Source organism: Zingiber officinale, chromosome 3B (genome assembly GCF_018446385.1).
Source record: "Zingiber officinale cultivar Zhangliang chromosome 3B, Zo_v1.1, whole genome shotgun sequence".
Taxonomy (NCBI): Eukaryota; Viridiplantae; Streptophyta; class Magnoliopsida; order Zingiberales; family Zingiberaceae; genus Zingiber; species Zingiber officinale.
In genome coordinates, this window is record NC_055991.1 from 81296727 (window position 1) to 81315068 (window position 18342).

Below are 18342 nucleotides of genomic sequence, written 5' to 3' on the forward strand. Positions count from 1 at the left end.
AAGATTGTAGTAATTGGCGATAATCTTGTAGGGATTTTTCTAGGCTAGCGTTGAGTTCAGTCTGTGAATTCACTTTGTCCCGTAGTTGAATGAGTTCATTGTTAGGGAAGTTAGAAGTAGCTTATAATTCCTCCACTTTTTCTTTTAAAGTTTGATTAGTCCTTCCTAAATCCATAGCTAGCTTACTTAAATGTAGGCTCAAAGCATAGAGTTGGATAGAATAACAACATGGTTAGATTTTGTAGTTACAAACTAAGGAAGTTTGGTTAGAGACTTACCGCAGTAGCTTGACGACTATGATCATCGGCATGTTTAGATACGGTATTTCTTTTCATATATGCTTGTGACTGTAACTAGGACTCACCTAGTGATTCTTTCAGCTGAAGTAGCCCATATGAGGCGGGAATAAAAGTTTGACCAAGCTGAGATGGTAATCCATGAGATTGTTTGAAGAGGATGGAGGAGTTGGTGGAAGTTGTAAATTGTGAAGAAGAAGAAGGAGGAAGTTCATAAGTATCCAAGGAAGCCTGCGGAGATGGATCAGGAGGTGAAAGGCCAGCCAATGAAGGATCTTGTTCGATAGGTGTTCTAATAGGCCCAAGAATAACCGATCTCCTGCATGATGGATCGAAAGCGCTAGAGGGGGGGGAGGGGTGAATAGCGCTCGTGGCTATTTTAAATATTTTAAACACAGAATAATAACACAGCAGAAAGTAAAATCAAACACACAGAGACGCAGGTGTTTTACTTCGTTCAGAGCCTATGGCGACTCCTACTCGAAGGCCCGCGGTCCTTGACCGCTTTCGGTGGGCAACAACTATATATCGGAAAGATTACAATTAGAATTACAATTAATGCAATAAGTAAACTAATACCGACAACAAAAGATTGAAGAGTCTGAGCTTCGGGTTGTCGACGTCGAGTAGTAGCACTTCAAGGTCGTCTCGTTGGCAGCACTTCACAGAAGAAAGCTTAGAATGTGTTGTCCTTTGGCTGCACCCTCGACCCTCTTTTTATATGACATTTCGGGCGCTTGGATCCCTTCCGGGCGCCTGGAGTGTGACCAACCAGATGCTTGGCGAAGTCGCGGCAGAGATAAGACTTGGTCCCGGGCGCCCGGACCTGTTCCGAGCGCCTGGAGCTCCGGGCGCCCGGATCCATCCCGGGCGCCCGGACCACCTTTTTCCAGCAGGTTCCTCACCTGCAAAACCAGGTTAGTCTGAGCAAAATCCCTTGCAAGATAGTGTTAGAATCTGATAAAACACAGTAAGGAATAACTGACAGTTTTCGGACTGTCCAAGTCTGACTTCGGATTACCAACCGGAAACCCTAGGTCGACCCGACGCCTACTGTTCCCTCTACGGGGAGCGCGTCCTCACCTACTCCCCTCAGGAGATATTACCTGATGCCAGTCCGGTCCTCCAGACCGACTGGACTTTTCGCCTAGGGTTACCACCCCTTAGGACCTAGGGTTACCGCCCCCTAGGGTTTTTCTCCACCTAGGGTTACCACCCCCTAGGACCTAAGGTTGTCGCCCCTTAGGGTTTTCCTCCACCTAGGGTTTTCCTCCACCTAGGGTTACCGCCCCCTAGGACCTAAGGTTACCACCCCTTAGGGTTTTCCCTCACCTAAGGTTACCGCCCCCTAGGACCTAAGGTTACCACCCCTTAGGGTTTTTCACCTGCCTAACCGCAGCTAGGACTTTCCTGAAACACTCATTCAAACATTTTAGATCACACACTAACTTAACTTTGAATCCTTTGCCATTATCAAAACTCAGGTTCGATCGTCGGATGCTCCCCGCACCAACAATCTCCCCCTTTTTGATTATGGCAATCGAAATTCAAAGTTAAGTAATAATATGCAGTAAGATGTAAAGAAAGACATGACATTACAAACTCCCCCTTAATATAACCTCCCCTTTGGATTTATTGTTCTATTTTTAATTTCTCTACTCTCCCCCTTTGCCATATATCAAAAATAAGCTAGTTTTGAAAAAAGACTTAACTTTTCAAGACAAAACTTAGCAGAAAAGCAACATCTTAGAATTGGTTTTAATAACAACATTTTTGAAAATTTGCTAAGCAAAATAGTTTTTTTTAAAAAACTTTAAACCATTGATTTTGCTTGAGGAGATTATTCTTTGTGCTATGTTAAATAAGAATTCAACTCTTTTTAACTTAGTGAATTTTGAGGACTTAAAAAATTTCAATCAACTTCAGAAGTTCAATAACCAGCTTAAAAATTTTCAAGGAAAATTTTAACTTAAAGAAGTTAATTGCATCTTAAAGAGAATTTCAACTTAACGAATTTTCGAAAAAGTTTCAACTTAAATAATTTTCTAACAAAATTCCAAAAAGAATTTTCAAATAGAAGAGATTTGAAAGTTTTATGTTTGAAAAAGTTTTAAGTTTGAAAAACTGCTTAAGAGAAATGAATTTCAAAGATACTTAAGGTAGAGGAGAAGCGTTAACTTTAGTGCTTAATAGTTTACAAATTTTGTTTTAGTAAGGTATCAGAGCCCTAAGGTCCAAGAATGAGTCAAGATTTGGTTTTGGTCAGGTATCAGAGCCCTTAAGTACAAGCATACTTAAACTTTAATATTGCCTCTAGAGTGTAATTTAATTGTGTTTAGTTAAGAGGATTTGATTGGGCACTTAGCTTAAAGGGGTTTTACATAAGGGCTTAGTTTTAAAGGTCAGGTTATAAAGTAATTTTTAAAAAAATAGCTTGAAATTTCGAAATATGTCAAAAATAGTTTTTAATTTTGAGGTCAAGTCAAAATTTTTTAAAGAAAAACTAATTTTAAAACCGACTCAAAATCACTCCCCCTTAATTAATGCCTTAATAAATTTTTGAGTTCAGGAGTTCAAGCTTGAGAGGTTAAAAAATTATTTTCCTAATTTTCCATCTCACTCATTCTAGATTAACAAGCACTACAAGAAAAAAGCCTAACAACAACGGTTTTTCACCGTTGTCGTAGCCCATTTTGAACTATTGTTAAAGGCCGTGTTGTTAAAAGGGATGTCCAAAGACAACAGTTTTTAACCGTTGTCTTTGAAGGCAAAGACAACATTTTTACAACAGTGAAAAACTGTTGTCTTTTCCTTCAAAGATAACAGTTTTTCACTGTTGTCTTTGAGCGTCTACCTTTAATAACAGGGTCTTCAACAGCAGTTTTAAACTATCTACGACAACGGTGAAAAACCGTTGTCTTTTTTAGAAAAAAAAATAAAAAAAAATAATACACTATTTTCTAATATTATAATCATTCAAAATACTAAATTTCAAAATAAAATTTAATATATAATTTTCTAACATTCAAAAATAATATCTATAACATTCTGAAGAAATTTCATAAGCAACCAACAAAATTTCATAAGCAAACAAAATGATAACACTATTAAAACAAAGATAGAACAATATAACACAAGATTTTCTACTTAGATGTCGGTGAAGAGGAGGGATTGCAGCTCCTAGTGCTCCTTAATTTGTTAAAATCTCTTCATTTTTTTTAGCTTGTCGGCATTCTTCCCAATACTCTTGAGGACACCTAAAAAGAGCAGAATGAAATTATGCAATCCTGTGCACAAGAACTATGTAATTCTAAGTGGTGGATCATGTCTGTCACAAGTTTGCCACTAATTTTTTTAACCATTATGCACAGATTGTAGACAAGCATGAAAATAAGCAGAACCATAAATATAAGCGAATAAAGGATACCTTTCAATCTTCTAAATCTTCTTTTCTGGTTGGCCCGTCTCCTTTTCCTCTCTTCTTTTGTTAACTCTGCCTCTTCTTTGATGTTTCCTTTTCCATGAAAAATCTCCTCAGGGGCAAGCATAGCCGCATCTGAGATGGCCAATGGAGCAACCTGCAAAACCATTGTATTTCAGTGACTCGAAACTGTTTTTACCATAAACTAAAAGACAACTCCAAAAGATATTTTTACCTCTTCCATTGCTAGAGCAAGTACATTGACTTGTATAGACATGTCCTCAATAACCTACATCATAACTTATGGTCAATCAAGAAATAAATACTAAAAGAATTAAACACTTGATAAGCTTTATTGCTAACCGGCTTTGGAGCAAAATGGAAGTGAGACAGCGCATCCAACTTTAAGGAAATCTTTTTGAATAGCATTGTTGCCTACAGGCATAAAAGAAAAAGTGTATGAGAAAAGCTGAGAAGCTACACAAGCAGCCAGATGTTATCGCAGATCAATACCATAGATCTAGTGGATCTGTATTATTAACAAATTCAGATTGTAGATATCCCAATGTTAGTTTTTTTTGGCTATAAAGTAAAGTCATTATATGCATCAGTAAGAAAGACATCTATCGATAATATAATCTTCCATCAGGAGTTCTGAGAAAGTTTCTCAGGCAAACAAACAGAAAAGAGGGAAAACCCAAAGAGCTTGAGAGGTTTCAATATAATTTCTCAATAGTGAGAATACAACAGTTGTAAGGAGCTTAAAGAAAATGCGTCGATGAAGACTTATAAACTGACACCTAAGACATACTACTTGGGGAAGAAGTAGTCACTTAATAACAATGCATACGTTCAAAACTAAGTTGAAAAACAATGCTATTTACTGAAAGAATTCACAAGTACACACTGAGCAAACAACACAGAGTAAGATTGTTAAACACACAACCAAACTAAAACTCACAAGACTAAAACATCATTAACTCTAAATAAACAATGAGGAAAGGATTATACTAGCAACTCACATGAATTTCCTAAGGATAATGCAAGTACTTGAGTCAACATACTGCCAAATCTATTTTTTTTAGACAACTTTCTCAAGCCCTTCTCTAAAGTTGATGGGAATTGCAACAGTCTTAAATTATGACCAATTGGAGCAGTATCCAATAGTATAACTGACTAATCTGCAAATAAAAAGAAAGAAAGATGTTTTTTAGCAGTTCGTCCTCTTAAGTTTTGGCTGATATACATCATTCGAGAAAATAAAAACTTCTTCAAAGATGATAAGCATAAGAATTCACATCATATAACAAGATTCCCCATAGAACACAAGCATTAAACATTATAAAAACAAACCTCAAAGGTTTGTATCATAAATGAATTGGTACATAACTTATCAAACATATAAAACAAACTTAGAAATGTTAACCTAATCATATGGACTTCTGAAGAGCACCTAAAAATTTATCAAATATGAAGAATGAGTTTCGTTACAAAATGGAATCTGTCCTTCTCATAAGTTATATGTATTCTTAACTGTGAGTCACACCGAAATGTTATAAACCTCCATGCTCATAATGAGAGTAAAACCTTGCTCAGAATTGAGAAAGAATTAAAGTAGGATCTATCAATCCAAGCACATAAAGGCTTCAAGTAAGCCATCAGACAAGAGAAAAAAGGTTTTAAATTGCACGACTTCAATTATACCTTATCACAGTCCAAAAGCAAGAGATTTTGGACAAAGAGAAACTCACTTGATAATTTCAACAAAGCTCATGGCCTTATTGACTTTGGGAATCGCATTCGTAAGCTCATAAATAAATCCGTTCAAGTCCTCATCAAACAAATCATCACCCTCCACCAAGCAGTCGGCAGGTAGCCGGTTCGCGCAGCCGACGCTCTCTGGGATTCTATTTTAATGAGAAATAAAAAATTTACGATTACCTTGAGCTCCTCCTTGCTTACTGTGGAGAGGGAAGACGAGCTTGTTGCGCTCCTCTTGCTTGCTACGGAGAGGGAAGTGCTACAAAGAGGAAAGGAAATTTGAGGCGAGATTCACTTGGAGATAAGGTATTCCCTAACATCGTCAAGCTAGTGACCTCTATCGAGACCTTCTCTACAATGGCGAAACTGCAGGCTGCAACCTGCAAGGGACGGTGACATGGATGCGTGATCGTTGGTGAGAGGAACGATGCCTAGCAACGCCGGCGATAGGGATGCGTGAGCGTGGGTGAGAGGAACGGTGGTGGCAAGTACGGGTTAGGGATTGAGGAGAAAAGAGAAACAACACAGTAGATAGGAAAAAAAAAAGGATTAAAGGTAATTATGTTACTAGGGTGGTATAATACGGTGACATTGATAAAGTTTGTCTCAATAAATAGTGTAATATGATCTTTTAATTTTTAAAATAATCTTTTTTATAAATATCGTTAAAAATTATTTATAATGATATTTTAAATCAAATGTCATTAAGAAAGTGTAGTAATATGGTATATTTCTAGTAGTGGAAAAAGAGGTAGAAATATGGGAGAATTAGGATATACACAAACTTAAGAGGAGATGAACAACGGCTTCGGCATGTTGCAGGACAGGGCAAAAAAAAAAAATATTATTTACATATTTTTGTTTGATTTAATTTTTTTAAAGATAACTTTTTTTTAAACTATAATTTTAAAAAAAAAATGAAGGTGGTCAAAACATGCTTGGTCAAAACACATTCCTTTTAATCATGGTCGTAAATAATAAATTTTTATTATTTTTTTAAACTAATCGCAGCATACTGCATGCCGTTAATAATTTTAAAAAGTATTCGCAGCGTGCCTATTTTTGCATGTCGTTATTATTATTAAATATTTATAGTATTAACGGCATACTTTTAATATGCGCCATTAATATCTAGACGTAATTTTTTCCCTTCTTTAAGTTTATACTATTAGCAGCGCGCATCAATATGCACGTCGTTAATAATACTATTAACGGCGTGCTTTTAATGTGCGCTGTTAATAGCAAACTGCGAAAAACTATTTTTGTTGTAGTGACTTAAAATGACGAAGGAGAAAAAGTGACGAAAAAAAAATAATCGCATTCAACAACACTTAATAGACAACGGTTTTTAAAAACCGTTGTCGTAATCCCAAAAAAGCGCACTTAGACAACAGTTTTAAAAAACTGTTGTCATACCCTTTAAAAACCGTTGTCGTATCCCCAAAAAAACATAAATAGACAACGGTTTTTAAAAATCGTTGTCATAGGCCAAAAAAATTACTAAAAGACAACAGTTTTTGTTAAAACCGTTGTTAAAAGGCAAAAAGACAACGGTTTGGTATAAAACCGTTGTCGTTTGAGTGTTGTTGAATGACATTTTTCTTGTAGTGAAGCATGTTTAGCATATGAGTGAGTGTGAGATGGAATTTATTTTAATTTACAACATTGAAAATACCAGTTAGAATTCCAAATAGGTGACTATTATTTTGAAAATTTAAAAATTAATTGAGTTTAGAATTTCAAAGAATTTAATAACTTCTGAAAAGGGTTTTCAAATTAATTTTTCAGAGGATATTTCAAATGATTTTTCAAATAATTTTTGAAATAATTTTGAAATTAATTTTTCAAGGGATTTTTCAAATGATTTTTCAAAAGATTTTGAAATGATTATTTTTCAAATTAAGTTTTAAAATAATTTTGAAATGATTAAGTTTTAAAATAATTTTGAAATGATTTTGAAAAGATTTTTCAAATAATTTTAAAAGAATTTTAAATAATTTTTAAAGATTTTGAACTGATTTTGAAAAGATTTTTCAAATAATAATTTTTTAAAAGAATTTTTAGAAGATTTTGAACTGATTTTGAAAAGATTTTTCAAATAATTTTGAAAAGATTTTTCAAATAATTTTGAAAAGATTTTTCAAATAATTTTGAAAAGAAGTTTTAAAAATTTTGAACTGATTTTGAAAAGATTTTTCAAATAATTTTGAAAAGAAGTTTTAAAAGATTTTGAACTGATTTTGAAGAGATTTTTCAAATAATTTTGAAAAGAAGTTTTAAAAGATTTTGAACTGATTTTGAAAAGATTTTTCAAATAATTTTGAAAAGAAGTTTTAAAAGATTTTGAACTGATTTTGAAGAGATTTTTCAAATAATTTTGAAAAGAATTTTTAAAAGATTTTAAACTGATTTTGAAGAAAATTTTCAAATAATTTTGAAAAGAAGTTTTAAAAGATTTTGAACTGATTTTGAAGAGATTTTTCAAATAATTTTGAAAAGAAGTTTTAAAAGATTTTGAACTGATTTTGAAAATATTTTTCAAATAATTTTGAAAAGAAGTTTTAAAAGATTTTGAACTGATTTTCAAGAGATTTTTCAAATAATTTTGAAAAGAATTTTTAGAAGATTTTGAACTGATTTTGAAGAGATTTTTCAAATAATTTTGAAAAGAAGTTTTAAAATATTTTGAACTGATTTTGAAGAGATTTAGTTGAATTAACTTGATTTAAGTCAATTTTAATTTTAATTTCCTAGTCATCTCACCCGATCTAAATTTTCAATCAGGGAACCCTATAATTGTTGTGAGATGAGTTAGTTCAATTTTTAGGGCTTAGTTTAACTTTATGTTAGATTCAGGTTTAGCTTTGGGTTAAACAAGTAAGCATTCTTTGGATAAACTTCTGGGCTATGGTGAGTCACAAGGAGCTCATTAAAGTAACCAAGCCTTTAAGGTTTTCCAAATAGTCCTACCCATTGAACTTAATACTAAACCTTGGTCTAACTAGTTAGGATCCATTTAAGAGTAGCTTCGGTTAGTTCCACTTGGCCAAATGCACCAGGTCGAAGCCATATCTTCCAAGACATGCGATGCCCAAGTTTTCCCAACGTACTATCATCCAAAAATTTCACCAGTACTGTGCTTCAAGTTAAAATTTAACCCTTTTTAATCTATCCTTATTTACCCATCTAGGTAATCTACTCTTGTTTACCCATTTCGGGTAGATTAAGTTCGGTTACCCTGTCGGGTAAATAGATTTCGAAGTTGCCAGCTATTCTGGACCCTCCTACTATTTGATTAATAATTAATTTCAAATTTTTGAATTTGAATTTTAAATTTTAATTACGAATTTTGAGTTTGAATTTTAATTACGAATTTTGAATTTGAATTTTAAGTTTTAATTACGAATCTTGAATATGAATTTTAAGTTTTAATTACGAATTTTGAATATGAATTTTAAGTTTTAATAATTAATTTCGAATTTGAATTTTTGAATTTTAGTTATTAATTTCGAATTTTGAATTTTGAATTTTAGTAACTAATTTCGAATTTTGAATTTTGAATTTTAGTAATTAATTTTGAATTTTGAATTTTAATAATTAATAATTAATAATAAATTTCGAATTTTGAATTTTAATTTTAATAACTAATTTCAAATTTTGAATTTTGAATTTAATTTTGAATTTTGAATTTAATTTTGAATTTTGAATTGAATTTTTTTTAATTTTGAATTTAATTTTGAATATTAATTTGAATTATGTTTTTAATATTGTTTTTCTATTAGCTCCCCCTGGATCATAGCCTCAATATGGTCTATCAAGGTAATAGACTTGATCCTTGGGGACCCAATAGAGACCATTTCCAACTTGATTAACCAAGTTGGATTTTGGCACCCATGCTTGGACAATTTTTCTATTATTTCTATTAACTAGCGATAAATATGATTTGTATTTTGTTTTAGTTTTAAATCCAAGTTCAGTTCTGTTGTAAACGGCTCACTGTTTTCCAAGAATCAGATCCAGATTCTTGGAGCCCAAGGTGAACCGTTCCAACGTGTCCTTGAGTTCTTTAATTTGAGCTTTCAAATTGGAATTCTCTTCCTCAAGTTGTTGGACTTGAGTTGAACTTCCAGTTTGAACTGACTCAGTTAAAGAGCTCGAGTTAGTCGCTTCCTTAAGGGCTGTTACCTCCTTTTGGAGCGACTTAACCCGGACGTTGGATTTAGCCAACTTTTTTACTAAGTAAGGTAATAATTCATGCAAGTTATCTAATTGAAATTCTACGAGTAGTGAACTTACAGTGGGTTTTGGTCCTTCGGAAACGAATGCGGATTCGTGGCTTTTATCAGACTCAGTCTCGGATTCGCTCTCGGTTTCTGACTCATACTCGGACTCAGTTTCCGCCACGGTTGCTTGTACTGGTAGAGCGAGGAAGCTCGTCGGTTCTTCTTCGTCGGACCCGGATTCATCTGATGACTCGGACCATGTTGCCTTCAGTGCTTTCTTCGTCTTGCTTGTTCTTGCAAATAACGTAACACCTTCCTCGGCCTGAATAGTATTAGTCTGCTCAAATAATTTATTTATTAAAACATGCTTACCTATTTTCGTATCAAGAATACCTTCGTGTAGCTCAATCAGATTCTCCCACAGCTCCTTAGCGCTTGAAAATGGGCCGGCGCGATTCAGCTCCTTATTCGTTAAACCACACTGAAGTGTATACGTTGCTTTTGCGTTTGCTTCTACCTTTTTGATAAGGTTTGCGTCCCAGTTCTTGTACAGTAGTGGCTTGCCGGCGCTGTCAGTTGGTAGTTGAAGCCCGATTTTGACGATCATCCAGACTTCAAAGTGAGTCTAGAGATACGCCTCCATCTGACCCTTCCAATCTCCGAAATCATCTCCGGAGAAGAGCGGTGGGCGAGCAGTGTTGTAGCCTTCTTGATGGGCCATTTTTAGAAAGACAATCTTGAAAAATAAACACAATAAAACTTGTTCCAAGACTTAGTCTTGGATTAGTAGTGCGGGAGAGAAAAAATAGTAATTCAGGAATTTTGAGAAAAAATAATAAAATATTATTAAAATAATATTAAAAAATATTACTACAAATTTTTGAAAACGCAATATTTCGCTAATTCCAACCAATGGTGAAAAGATGAAAATTAATTTTTCAAAAACAGTTTTGGAGGGAAAAAATGAAAGGCGTATACAAACGACAAAGCCACGAAAAATGCTTGAATGGTGGTTGCACCAGTTCAAAGCGACCCCGCTCTGATACCAATTGATGGATTGAAAGCGCTAGAGGGGGGGGGGGGTGAATAGCGCTCGTGGCTATTTTAACGATTTTAAACGCAGCGGAAAGTAAAATCAAACACACAAAGACGCAGGTGTTTTACTTCGTTCAGAGCCTATGGCGACTCCTACTCGAAGGCCCGCGGTCCTTGACCGCTTTCGGTGGGCAACAACTATATATTGGAAAGATTACAATTAGAATTACAATTAATGCAATAAGTAAACTAATACCGACAACAAAAGATTGAAGAGTCTGAGCTTCGGGTTGTCGACGTCGAGTAGTAGCACTTCAAGGTCGTCTCGTTGGCAGCACTTCACAGAAGAAAGCTTAGAATGTGTTGTCCTTTGGCTGCACCCTCGACCCTCTTTTTATATGACATTTCGGGCGCCTGGATCCCTTCCGGGCGCCTGGAGTGTGACGTGGCCAACCAACCAGGATGCTCCATGTGGCGAAGTCGCGGCAGAGATAAGACTTGGTCCCGGGCGCCCGGACCTGTTCCGAGCGCCTGGAGCTCCGGACGCCCGTATCCATCCCGGGCGCCCGGACCACCTTTTTCCAGCAGGTTCCTCACCTGCAAACCCAGGTTAGTCCGAGCAAAATCCCCTGCAAGACAGTGTTAGAATCTGATAAAACACAATAAAGAATAACTGACAGTCTTCGGACTGTCCAAGTCTGACTTCGGATTACCAACCGGAAACCCTAGGTCGACCCGACGCCTACTGTTCCCTCTACGGGGAACGCTGATGTCAGTCCGGTCCTCCAGACCGACTGGACTTTTCTCCTAGGGTTACCACCCCCTAGGACCTAGGGTTACCGCCCCCTAGGGTTTTTCTCCACCTAGGGTTACCACCCCCTAGGACCTAAGGTTGCCGCCCCTTAGGGTTTTCCTCCACCTAGGGTTACCGCCCCCTAGGACCTAAGGTTACCACCCCTTAGGGTTTTCCCTCACCTAGGGTTACCGCCCCCTAGGACTTAAGGTTTCCACCCCTTAGGATTTTTCACCTGCCTAACCGCAGCTAGGACTTTCCTGAAACACTCATTCAAACATTTTAGATCACACACTAACTTAACTTTGAATCCTTTGTCATTATCAAAACTCAGGTTCGATCGTCGGATGCTCCCCGCACCAACACTGTAAGGGGTTCTTTGAGCACGGGGCTTGGTGGAAGAAGAGGTTATAGCCTGAAGAAGGGACAACAGAGCCACAGGAATAGTTGGTGCTGCCTCAAGTGAAGGAACATCTGGAGGAATAGCAAGAGATATAGGAATGAGAAGTCCTGGCCTCATCATATTTAGTGTAGAATTGGAACGAGTATGTGTAGGAGGAGCGGGTTCCTTACCTCTAGTGTAGGAGATTTTGGAAGGAGTAATAGGAATCTGCTCAAAAGTAGCTATGGTGGAGGCAAGTGAACATGGGGAGGATGCACAAGGTTTCTTACGCTTCACAACGAAGGGATCTTCCTATTTTGATGAGCTTGATGATTCCTTGTGTTGCTCAAATGGAAGTAATAAACCAAGAGAAGAGGAAGGGTGATTGAGATGACAATCCCTTAATAAGTCTTCCCCCATTCTAGTCAAGACTTCTCTTGTTAGGCGAGTATTCTTGTACATGAATGTGAGAAGGATATCATCAGCTAGAAAAAAGAGAAATTCATGTTAGAAATAATATGAAAATAATCAAAAACATATATAAGGAGAATAATCTTACCAAAGGGAACGCCCAAGGCTGTGTCAGCTGGGCTAATGCCAAAGGAAAATAATAAACCTTCGGTGATTAAGGCAGGTAGATTGAACTTTGTTCCTTTTAATTTTACCATAGAAGAGTAAAAAGCGGGATCTTCAAAAATACTGCCTAATTGGGGAATGGGAGAAAGGTTTGGATGTCAGGTTATCGTATATGATGAGGGAGAAGGAAGATGCATAAAAAAGTTGTCCCTCCATTCTACTTTAGGTAGAATTCTATGGAATAGAGTGGTTTTAGGGCATGATTGAAACTTAAAATGGCTATCTTCCACTTGACGAGGAATGAAGAAATGGTGGAATAGTCGAGTAGATAAAGGAAAGTCAAGTAAATGAGAAATGACAACAAAATCAACCATAATAGAGAATGATTGGGGAATGAGTTGATTCAGGGGAAGGTCAAAATATCTACTAACATCAATAAAAAAGGGATGAATAGGAAACCTGAAACCACATAAGACCTGTTCGCAGAAGATGGCCACATTCTCTGGAGGAGGAAGATGAGGATGATCCTTGGAAGTAGGGGTGTCTAGGTACAGAGGAAAGTCATAGTTCCATTGAAGCTCATAGGCCTCTTATACTATAAATTTGGAGGAGCATTGAGTATAGTATCCATCGAGGGTCGACATTGAAAGATTAGTAGGAACAAGAAGAATAGCTAGGGGAGGGCGAAGAATAAGAAATATGCACATTGGAGGAAGAAGACGAAGTGTTAGGGATTTTCCTCTTTTTTCTCTTTAAAAGCCTTATCAAGGTATCGAAAAGAGTGTTTTAAGTAGGAACGTTAGATCGAGGTGATGAAAAAAGTGGGTTAAAGAGGAACCATTAGATGGATTGATAAGGCGATGGACATAATGAGATAGGTACATTTTAGATGTCATGGACACATGTGTCACCAATAGAAAAATAGTATTGATAACCAATACAAAAGATTATGTTCCCAAGATATTAGAGCCACTACCAAGGTTAAACTTAAAAGTTCGAAGATCCCAAGAAAGACTAAATCTTTATATAAAATAAGAGTTATATGCTTCTTGTATTATAAACTCGGTCAGTCATTATTAATTAATCAAATCTTAAGGCTAATCCAAAATATATATATGTATATAAACTCGGTCAACCATTACTAGCTGATAGAGTTTGAAGGTTAGTTTAAGATATATGTATATATATGTCTAAACTTGACTGGTCATTAATGGTCAATCGAGTATTAAGTTCGAGTGAAATTAAATACAGAAGTGAACTTGGTCGGCCGTTAAAGGGCGAACCAAAGTTGTTATCAAGAAATAATGTATAGATTAAAATGAGGATAATCTACTTGTAGAAGATTAATAAATGATAACCCTAAAGACAATAAAATAAATCTGAGTGAATGTTAAAACCTAAATGAATGCTAATTCTGATTAAAAATAGTAACTCAACCCTTCAGTAATGAAATCAAATCAACTAAAATCAACATAACTTCATCTAAGTATGTAAATTTCTAGGTACTCAACAGATAAGGATAGAAACAAATTATGCAAATCGTTAGAACATCATAAGAGAAGGTTAATATTCAGAATTTTTTTGCATCACAAAAACATATTGAAAAATAGATCAAAAATTAGATCAGCTTGGGAAACAAATCAGGAGGTATGATATCAGGCAATCTTCGACGATCGAGGAAATTAGCTGGAGGGTTAGAAGTTATATGTCCTTTTTCTTTTAGTTGCTTTATAGCCCCCTAAACCCCAACATTGAAAGCCTTGGCGATCGAAGCAGCAATAGGGGCATTGAATTCAGGAGATTCTAAAAGTATTCTTTTCCTTTTTTCAAATCAGTCATCTTCACCCACTTGATAATCCGCCAGAGTATCTTGAGAAGCTTTCAATTCAGACTCTTTAGAGGAAATATTTGCCTGAGCTATGGTTAGGGATGAACATAGAGAGTCTAGTTCAGAGTCTTTAGATTGTAAATCAGAGACTTTAATAGCCAATTCTGAAGCATGAGCATCCTTCAGCGCTTGTAACTGAGATGACAATTGAGCATTTTTGGCGGTATACTTATCTAGTTTGGATGTCAGTCAGTGCGAAGGTTAGTCTCTGATTTAACTTGAGACTCAAAATTTTCTGCAGAGGCCTTCCATTGACTCAGATTCTTAGATTCTGCCTCAAGAAGTTTGTAAGTCTCTTATAGATGGGTGGACAACTCAGATATTTCTCTAGAAGCATGAGAAGAAGATGCTCCAGGGATTTGTTGCCTCAATTCGTCATTTTCTTGAGCTAAATCATATAATTGATGGGTCACACTCATATTAATGACCCAATGCTATAGAAAGGAAAATTATTAGTAGAATGCATTAGCAAAGAAATAATGGAATGAAGAGCATGCTACCTTAGTTTCCTCGAAAGAAAACTTATCGGCTAAATCAGTAGAGGTGAGCTTTTCAAGCTATTGGCAGGCCTCTGCCCAAACTGTGGTTAAAGAACCTCCCAATAGGAAGGGTGGAAGAAGATGTTGAGGAGGACGATAAAGAAGTGTGAAGTGAAGGAGGAGAGAAAAGAAGAAAAGGAGGATCCTGGGTTTCTTGGTTAGGTAAAGGAATTTGTTTTGGGAAAGTCATAATAAACTCAGGATCCGAGCTAGAACTTTGAATGGAAGGGTCTCCTTGTGGTTGAATAGGTGGGGAAGTGAGAATAGGATATAAGGAAGATAGGGTAGGTTTAGGAGAAGTGGTTTGAATATCTCCTATAGGCATATCTCCAAGTGTTAGTTAGAGCCCTAGAGCCAATCATTTGATGATTGTATGGACTCATGTATATCATATTCATGTATATACATTAATGCATTTGGTTTTTGGTTATTATGCTTATTTGTATTAGTGCCAGATAAAATAAGTATAGTAACGTCCTAGAGTAGAAGGTTCATACCTATATCAATCGATTAGTTGAATCGATAGTGAGATGATATAGGGAACACTACTCTAAATCATTCCTAGTCGAGTATTAACATTCAGGGACAATGTTAATACAATAAGACTAGCATGTAGGTCAGCTCGATGACTTGATCTCACAAGTCATGGATATAGAGATATCAAGCTGACACATGGGTATGCATTAGAGAATGTATACTGAATGACCCGCCATGAGAAAGTATCATGAATCGTTATATGAGTGTCATATACTTTCTCATGTGGCTATTACTATGACTATTAGTCCTTTGACCTGAAGTCACCATGGATCCCTACACAAGGAGTTATGTACTTTGGTTTCGTCAAACGTCACCCGTAACAGGGTGGACTATAAAGGCGATTACTGGGTATGTAATAAATTATGCAGAGGGATGTGAGTGATGTAGATGGGATCTATCCCTCCCATATGACGGGAGCGACATCAATATTCTTGATAGAGTTAGACCACGAAGTGCATGGCCATGCCCAAATGAGTCAACATGAGATGTTGAGCTCATTTGATCGAGTGAGTCTACTTGGAGTTCAAGATTTAGATTGATTAGAGGATGACACGGTCTATGCCTCACATTGATCAATCTAGATGTCAAGGATAGAAGGACATTTGTCACATATTTTGTGAGGAGTCACAATTGGTAGTCACAAGGTGATGTCGGATCTCGACATTCTTGTAACTTGGGTAGTAATGATGTGTTGCTAGATACTGCTCATTACTTATGCTCCTAAATGGGTTTAGGGCATTGCCAACGTTACAAGAACCTATAGGGTCACACACTAAGGACAATTAGATGGAGATTTGGTTCATATGATGAACCAAGAGGATTAGATTCATTTGATGAATCATATTGGATTAAGAGTAATCCAAATTGGGCTAATTGAGTTGGACTCAAGTTGATTCATGTATTCAATGAGTCTAATTTAGATTATGACTCATTAAATCAACTTAATTTAATGAATTAGATTCATTATATTAAGTTGGCTTGAATCATATGGTTGGATTAGATCAACCATGAGAGAGATTTGATCAAGTTTGACTTGATTTGAGAGGAAGAGAAAAAGTCATGTTTGACTTGATTTTTTGCCACATCACTATTGAGTTGGCAAGATGTGGACCAATAGGATTGCTCCACATCATCAATGTGTGCCACCTCATGGAGGTTACAAGCCTCCATAGCATTTAATGTGGTCGGCCCACATTAAATGAGGAGGTTACACTTGTTGCCATGTCATTTAGTGAGGTGGAAAGATGTGGACCAATAGTGTTGATCCACATCATCCTAGAGTGCCACCTCATGGGGGTTACAACTCTTAATGGTCTCCACATTAATTGGAATTAATGTGGGGGTTTTACACCTCCTAGAGTGGCCGGCCACTTGATGGCTAAGGGGTTGTTTTGAATTTCCTCTCATTGATTGATTCACTCTTCTTCTCCCTTGGGTGCTCTCTCTTCTCCTTCTCCCATTCCTTGGCCGAACACTCCATTGGTGCTAGCACACCTTGTGTTTTTGTCATCTCCTTCTACTTGTGTCCGTGTGGATACATATAGAGGTTGTCTACTTTGACAACTAGAGATCCGGCGACATCTTGGACAAGCGGGAACACGAAGGGCTTCGCTACAAGGGTAATGATCTTAACTTTAGTGTAGATTTAAAGTTTTTACAAACTCGTACAAGAAAAAGGTTTTTCGATAATTTTGTTTACGAATCATTGCACGAGATCCATGGCTTTGGGTGACTCGGGGTTTCCGCGACGCGAAAAAGCGGTTTTCGCGGCCCGAAGAACCCAACACCAAGAACATAAATAGCCCATTTCTTGGGGGTGGACGCTAAGGTTAACCTCGGCCCAAGGCATTTTCTTGAAGGAGTAGCTTCTGGTGTCTGCTCTTGTAGCCCCAAAGGAGTGTCCTCTAGAAAGGAAAGTAAATTTGTGGATGTCTCCTCGGAAATGGTGTGAGAGCTAGAAGTGATCGCGAGTTGGATAGAGGGTTCAGACAAAGGAGTATCAGAAGGTTGAGCTGACTCAGCGTTAAGCTCCGCATTGAGCTCATATTCCTTGGCCAGTAATGCCTCCTCTTCTAGGCTAATTTCCTTGTCAACCAGAGGTCTGAATACAACATCCACTATAACAAATAAAAGAGTATTAGTTAATAAAAGAGTAGTAGTTAAAATGTCAAAACTTACCAAAGGAACATTGCAATCTCTTTTGAATAGGGATCAGTCCAAAAAGGTATAGAAGATCACTATGTATCCATTTGTGAATAGAAAAGTGGTGACTAAGTAATCTGTTATAAAATCAGAAAAGACTGGTTGTTGATGAAATTCTTATACATCAGGAAGAGGGGGCAAAGAAGATTGCCATGAGGTAGACCATGCAACAGGTCTAGGAAATTTTATGAAGAAGAAGCGGGATTTTCAACCCTTGTTGGATGAGGGAAAGTTTATAAAGAACACCATCTTGGGATGAGATTAGAAGAGGAATACTCCCGGCTCTAATGTTTTAGGATAAGAGAACATGAAAAAGTTTTGAGGGGTAGGAGGGATACTAAAAAGGCGAAATAACATGAATAGCCCACATAGATATTGAAAAGCATTTAGGGCAAATCATTGTAAAGGAATACCAAAATACTGGCTTATCTCCGATAAGAATAGAGGAATAGGGAAGCATAAACCTACTACCAATTGATCTTTGAAGAACGTAACATAGTCATCAGGAGGGAGATGGGGATAAGCCTCAGGGTGCGGGACCTGTAGGACCGTTGGGCCGGCTAGAAGGGGGGGTTGAATAGCCCTGCAAGAATCAAAACGCAAACACCCTTCTCGAACTCTTAAACTAACACTTGCATAAAATAAGAGAAATAACTAAAAGCAGAAGAGTAAAAGGCACACCGAGATTT

At 36.7% G+C, this 18342-nt stretch overlaps 1 long non-coding RNA gene across 1 annotated transcript; it reads right to left on the reverse strand.

Moving 5' to 3' along the window:
• Window positions 1-3961: 3961 nt before the first annotated feature.
• On the reverse strand, window positions 3962-4849 carry LOC121968395. Its single transcript, XR_006108121.1, has 3 exons — window positions 4740-4849; window positions 4081-4152; window positions 3962-4006 (listed from the first exon to the last, which is right to left on the reverse strand). It is a non-coding gene; the product is annotated as an uncharacterized LOC121968395 (long non-coding RNA).
• Between the last annotated feature and the right edge of the window lie 13493 nt (window positions 4850-18342).